The sequence below is a fragment of the Neopelma chrysocephalum genome, unplaced genomic scaffold (assembly GCF_003984885.1).
Source record: "Neopelma chrysocephalum unplaced genomic scaffold, ASM398488v2 Primary Assembly neopelma1_89, whole genome shotgun sequence".
NCBI classification, from domain to species: Eukaryota; Metazoa; Chordata; class Aves; order Passeriformes; family Pipridae; genus Neopelma; species Neopelma chrysocephalum.
This window is the reverse complement of record NW_020897751.1, coordinates 2,820,128-2,825,861: the sequence shown is the minus strand read 5'-3', so window position 1 is coordinate 2,825,861 and position 5,734 is coordinate 2,820,128. Positions and strand designations below refer to the sequence as shown.

The following is a 5,734-nucleotide window of genomic DNA, read 5'->3' as shown; positions in this document are numbered from 1 at the left end:
GTGGTACAACAGCTTCTTTAGGGACACTCTTACTCTACGATGACTAAAGGAAATAATTTGTTATGAATTCTTTGGGCTTACTTTTTATTTAATTCTGACATAGGGAGGGAAGTGCAGGCAGAACAGTGCAGCAAAAAGGTTTGAACTGCAGATGCCCTATGAGTATCTGACTGCAGGTTTAGAAGAGTTCTTTGTAGGAGAGGGAGAGGAACCTGGTGGAGTGTTCAGTGTCCCTCCCGGCTAAAACTCTGAGTTTCAGACACAGCTGGCAGTAACTGCTCTATTTGGTTTAGATGTAAAGAAGCAGGCAATTTGTATAGAAAACAAACTGTAAAACTGCACCATGGAATAATTTTTATTCCAAAATAACTTATATTTATGTGTGTTATCTTTTTCTCTCATTTTTTTTTCTTTTAAACGCAACCAGCTGAAGACAGATGTTTTCTGAGCTGAAGAAGATCAACTTTTATATTGCAGCTTGCAAGAACTGATTATAGGCAGGTAACACCAAGATGGCCACGACCCACGACTGCAGTGTGAAGAGTAGATTTATTCCATCGTTTCAGGGACATCCATACACTGCCAAATTGGTACAAACTTAGCAGAGGCAAAAAACACCAGCCTGGTCTGGGCTTTCCTTTATATATCAAAGGCCTGACGCATCCACAAATAGCTCACTAGGCTGTTCTTGCAGTGCTAAACTTTCTTATCTCCCTTCCCCCCAAGGCCTGTGGGAAAAAATACCTTTAAGTTTTGAACAACATTCTGCTATCTTCTTTGAGAGAATTCCATTTCTTTCAAAAGACAGAAAACAATCCAAAGGAAACACAGGGTGTAAAAATTCCCACAATGAAGCAACATTCTTAGTATTTCCCAGCTGCAAGTTTGGTCTTTGAGTGAAAACAATTCTAAAACCAACTTTTCTCCTTGTCAAACTTCTGTTTTCAACCTCTTCCTCCCCATACAGCTGCAAACTCCTTGTGCCTTGGCCACACATCTCCTAGTGTTTAGTGTTCTCCAGATCAGTAAGGGATGTGTAGAAACTTGTAGTTCGTTAAATTAAGTGGGTCAGAAGGATTGGTCTTTGTGGTTTCATATTGGAATTTTTCAGAGCAAGATAAATTACAGGGGGAGGAGATGAATGTTTTACAGCATTAGATTGGAGAGGAAGAGGTTTTCTGGCCAGCTAGCAGAGGAAGGAGCTGTGTGCTTGGTCAGGACCAGCAGCCTTTCCTGGGTTCCCATCTCTCTGGGATATAATTGAGGATTCAAAAAGCACTTATTTAAATATGTGCATTGCCATCCTGGGCTTGTCACCAGAGGTGGCACTGCTGTCCCATTCCCAGTGACTTAAATGGGAATTTGGAAATGTTGTAGCAGAAATGGTTCAACGCTGCAAATGTGTGCTTCAGCTATGACAGAGGATAAATCACTAAAACCACATGCTTATTGAGCACCAGCACATTTCATCCACTAGAGGTTATTCATATGAGCAGTGGTTTTAGCACTTAGGTTTGCAAACTTTCTTCTATACCTGCAGCTTCCTCAGGTATCTGAGTAGGGGATTTATAATTGTGTTAAAGTACCTGTGTCTGAATGTCCTAATTCATTCCTTGCAGTCCGATTTCTGGAGTCAGCAGACATATTAGTAGCACTCAGTGTAGCAGCTGAAAGACTTTGAAGCTTCCAAAAAATGTCTAAATGTTGAAGATATTAATTGCAATTGGTTCTCTGATAGCAAAAATTAAGTCCCCTTGTGCAGCACTGGTAATTTCAGGGAGTGTGACCCCATTATTAGTGAAGGCTTTGGCTGATGGTCCACCAGATCCTCCTTGGTGGGTGTCTGCCCTCTGAAGATGGGAACACACCTGTGAACGAGAGCTGGTTATTCTGTGCCCTGGACAGGCTTTGAATAATGTCATTATGCAATTGGATTTCCTGTGGTCCATGCAAAGAGATAAATGGTGAACAAGTCACATCGTTATTGATTCGTGCACCATTTGCCTCTTAGCTCACTCAGAGAAACACAATTACTGCTGTTACACTTCATTTAAAAGAATTGGAACATTTTGGCAGTGCAAACAGCTATTGTGTCTGAATTGATATTCTTCCTGGGCTAATCCTTAATGTGCTGGCTTATGTTTTCCTGATTGCAGCCAAACCAAACTTAAGAGGGTTATAAAGCTGTTTCTTTCCCATTACTTGTTTTCCCTGTGCTGCCCTACAAAACTACAGAGCATTTTCCAAACTCAAAGCATTTCCATAATTTATATTATACATTATTTTAATAATTGTATAAATGATTGTATTGAATACGGTGCTTTGCAAAATTAAGGCTAAAGCTGGGGTTTGGGCTTTGTGCAGAAATTAGTGATTCCCAGCTCTCAGCATTTGCCTCGCCCTGGTTTTGCAGGAGCTGAGTAAATTTATGTCATTGCCTAACTCTGGAGGAAGAGGAATGCTAGTGAAGATCCTGTTGTTGTTGGTCAAGTTGAATAAAAAATGGTTTCTTCTCTAGTAATTTATACGATGTCTGAAGTACCATGGTATTACTTTGTGTATTAAAAATGTAGTGATAATAGGTTTGCTCTAAAGTCTGTGTTTTCTAATAGTTTTCACTGACAAAGAAATAATCTAATTCAAGGGTCTAATTCAAAGGTCCAATTTATATCTTATATATGTGTGTTAACTGTGCATCTGTGCTGGCTTGTCCTGAAAGAGCTGCTCTTATTGGGAAAACATGGGTAAGCTGTGAGTGCACTTTCTTGCTGGTCTTTGCTGTTCCAGGGTTTCCAAAAGGTTTCTGCACCAGAGATGGTGTGTGTCAGAGACTGAAATGTTTAATAGCTTCAATATTGTTAAGATCACCAAAAGACTTTTGTCCACTGCAGCAAACTGCAAAGAAACAGCTGCTCATGCAGTGAAGCCCATCCTTCCAGGAATATGCCTCCTAATTTGGACTGCAAAAGGACCTTGAGATAACATAAGGGGAGTACTATTGTCCAGCTATTCCAGGTGCATACCTGAATCTACAAACTGGATTTGCAGATAAGGGAAGAGGCAGATCCTTGAGGTGGGATAATCCTTCTTATCATGTCAACGTCCTCCCTTACATGATGACTGCTGTGAAAACCCCTCCAGGAAGTATCAAAGACATTAAAATTCCTCACCCTAGGGGAGGTACTAGGTATTCCCACCTTAGCCTGAGTGTATATAAGTCATGAAAATCTTTGAATTTTTGGGGGGCTTCTCCCACCCCCAACGGATCAAGACCATCACTTCGACAGGACTCCGACCACCATCTTCAACCAACAGACATTGAAGCTGCAACTACCAATTTTCATCACTGGATCCAGCAGATGGTGACTATATATATCTTCCCACTTTTATCCTTTCTTTCTTTTCCTTACACATTTCCTTAAGTGTTATTTTTATGCTTTAATATTGCTGTATTACTATAGATGATAACAACCAAAACGGCTATACACCTGTTTTCCTTTGAAACCAAATTGTTCTAAAATAAAGCATACAGATATATATTTACAAACACCAATTATTCAGTGTCATTTCACTCTAATCCACCCCAAGGGATTTATTAACAAGAACCTGGGTTACTCTCCCCTTCTGGGGTGGGTTGTGACAGCTGGGGAGCACTGGTGCTGCTGGAGGAGCCAGGACAGGTCTTGGGTCATCGCAGTTTTTGTTTCCTGAAGCTGTTTGGTCCCAGTGTCATTGACAGGAGAAAGCAGTGGATGACTTTGCAGCTTTTCATTTATCTTATTTTAAATAGATGGAGGGGGCAAAAGGCTAAAACAAACTTAGCACACAGTTTCTGTTTTGGCCTGGAGTTCTTTCCAATAAAATTGCGTGTTAAAGCCAGGATATACAGAGATGCTCTATGTTGGCAGAGGACAGTAGGATTTCCCCAGGGACTATGCGAGAAGTAGAGCCAGGGTTAGGGCTAAGTGTCTCATAGATGCCTCATTTTTATCATTTATGGTCAAGGAAAAAGCCATCTACCAAGCTGTTTTCTCAAAGTATTTCCACTTGACAAAATTATATTTTTTGAGAAGAAAACTCTGTAAAAACTCATGAAAGTTTTACAGTCTGCCAAACTTGTAGCCTCATTTTTCGCTTTGTTTTAGCTTGTTGATATTTTAAGACATTTGACACAGTTATAAGTCTGTATATCTTCATAGATTTGAAAATCAGGTAGGTCCAGAGTGAATTAACTGGAGTTGTTTCACCATAGCCCTCTCCCCACACTTGTCCTGTCAGGTCAATCTTCATCTGCCCTTTTCTTAGACAGATAAAATGATATAATGTATAAATCCAAACAGTTACTGCTTTAGCTGGAGAGTCTCCAAAGGACTTCAGAATATCTTGGAATAGAGATAATACATACATACATATATATATATATATATAATGTCTGTCTGTATCTATGAAATGTACAGTTCTTACTCAGTGAAAGGTTTGTAAATGTTGTCTGAGCCTAATCTGCACAGAAGGGGTACAGAAATAACTGTGCAGGCTGTGAGGAAAACTGATGCAGCAGTAGAAGGTACGAGAAGGATAGTTTAGTTTCTAGGCATGGCTGCAGGAGAGGAGTGAGGGCAGGAAGACTGAATGCTTATTTTGATTGCAGGGCTAATTCCTGTGAAGCAGAGTGAACTTTTCTGTAAACACTGCCAAAAAGAGCTGTCCAACAGCTTGGCTGGAAAGGAGAAATTAAACTGTTCTTTCAGTGGTGACGCTCCCTGCATTGGCTGCGAAGAAGGGTAAGTGTGTGTGCTCAGAAGGATAAGACTCATGTAAAGAAGCTTTCCAGTGCTGTGTACCAGTGTTGAAAACTCAAGTTTCATGGTGTCAACAGAAACCTTGGAAAACCCAAGAGCTGGTGTTTCTGAGGCACACTGTGTGCCTGCCAGCCCTCTGAGAGTTCGAGGCCTGAGCAAGGCATGTGGCACTCCAGTCCAGGCCCTCTCATGTTACAGATTTCAATAGAGCAGCTTCTGTGTAACTGGGAGTTCTGTTCTGTACCAGTGTTCCCCCTCCTACGTGCTCTCCTCCCTGTACTTGTGGCAGCAGCTGTCTGGTCCTTGGTGCTGGGGTGTCTGTTTCCTGCCTGATCCCTGCATGGCCATTAGTGAATAGCAGTGAAAGTGCTGCAGATACCTCTGTCCAAGTGGCATCTGCTTTTTATTCTGAGCTGTGGAACACCGTCTGGGTTATAGTTATTTCTGTGAGCACGTTATTCTTGTGCAAGGGGTCATGACTACCCCCAAAGGTCACACTTTCAGTGTACAAACAGGCTCTCCAGTGGAACTGCAGACAGCACCCAGGGGAGCAGAGCCGATGAGTGTCAGTGTAGAGTAGTGACGGCCGACAAAGATACAAGGAGTCAGTTATGTGCAGAAAAGATGCCTCCTTTTTTTTTTTATTTTCTCATCTGCTTTTTTATCCCCCTTGCTAGCAGCAAGCAGTATCCTTATTTTAGGTAAGCAAGCAACAGCGTTTTCATTGGCCAGGATCTATGGGCGATACATTTGGCAAAGCTCAAGGCCTTATTGCAGTTCCCACATCCCAGGCCTACCAACTTCAGTCTACCTCTGTTTTCCCCATTAGGGCTTTCTACTGACTTCCTTATCATCAAGGATACACCCAAAAGTTTGCCCAGTCGATATCTTCATTCTGGGAGCTAATAGACCCCCTATTAACCCCTTCAGATGAG

The 5,734-nt window shown here is 41.6% G+C and overlaps 1 long non-coding RNA gene across 1 annotated transcript; it reads left to right on the top strand.

Moving 5' to 3' along the window:
• The first annotated feature begins 420 nt into the window (after positions 1-420).
• LOC113972213 lies at positions 421-4,702 on the top strand. The gene is made up of 3 exons (XR_003535801.1): positions 421-501; positions 2,414-3,362; positions 4,649-4,702. It is a non-coding gene; the product is annotated as an uncharacterized LOC113972213 (long non-coding RNA).
• The last annotated feature ends 1,032 nt before the right edge of the window (positions 4,703-5,734 follow it).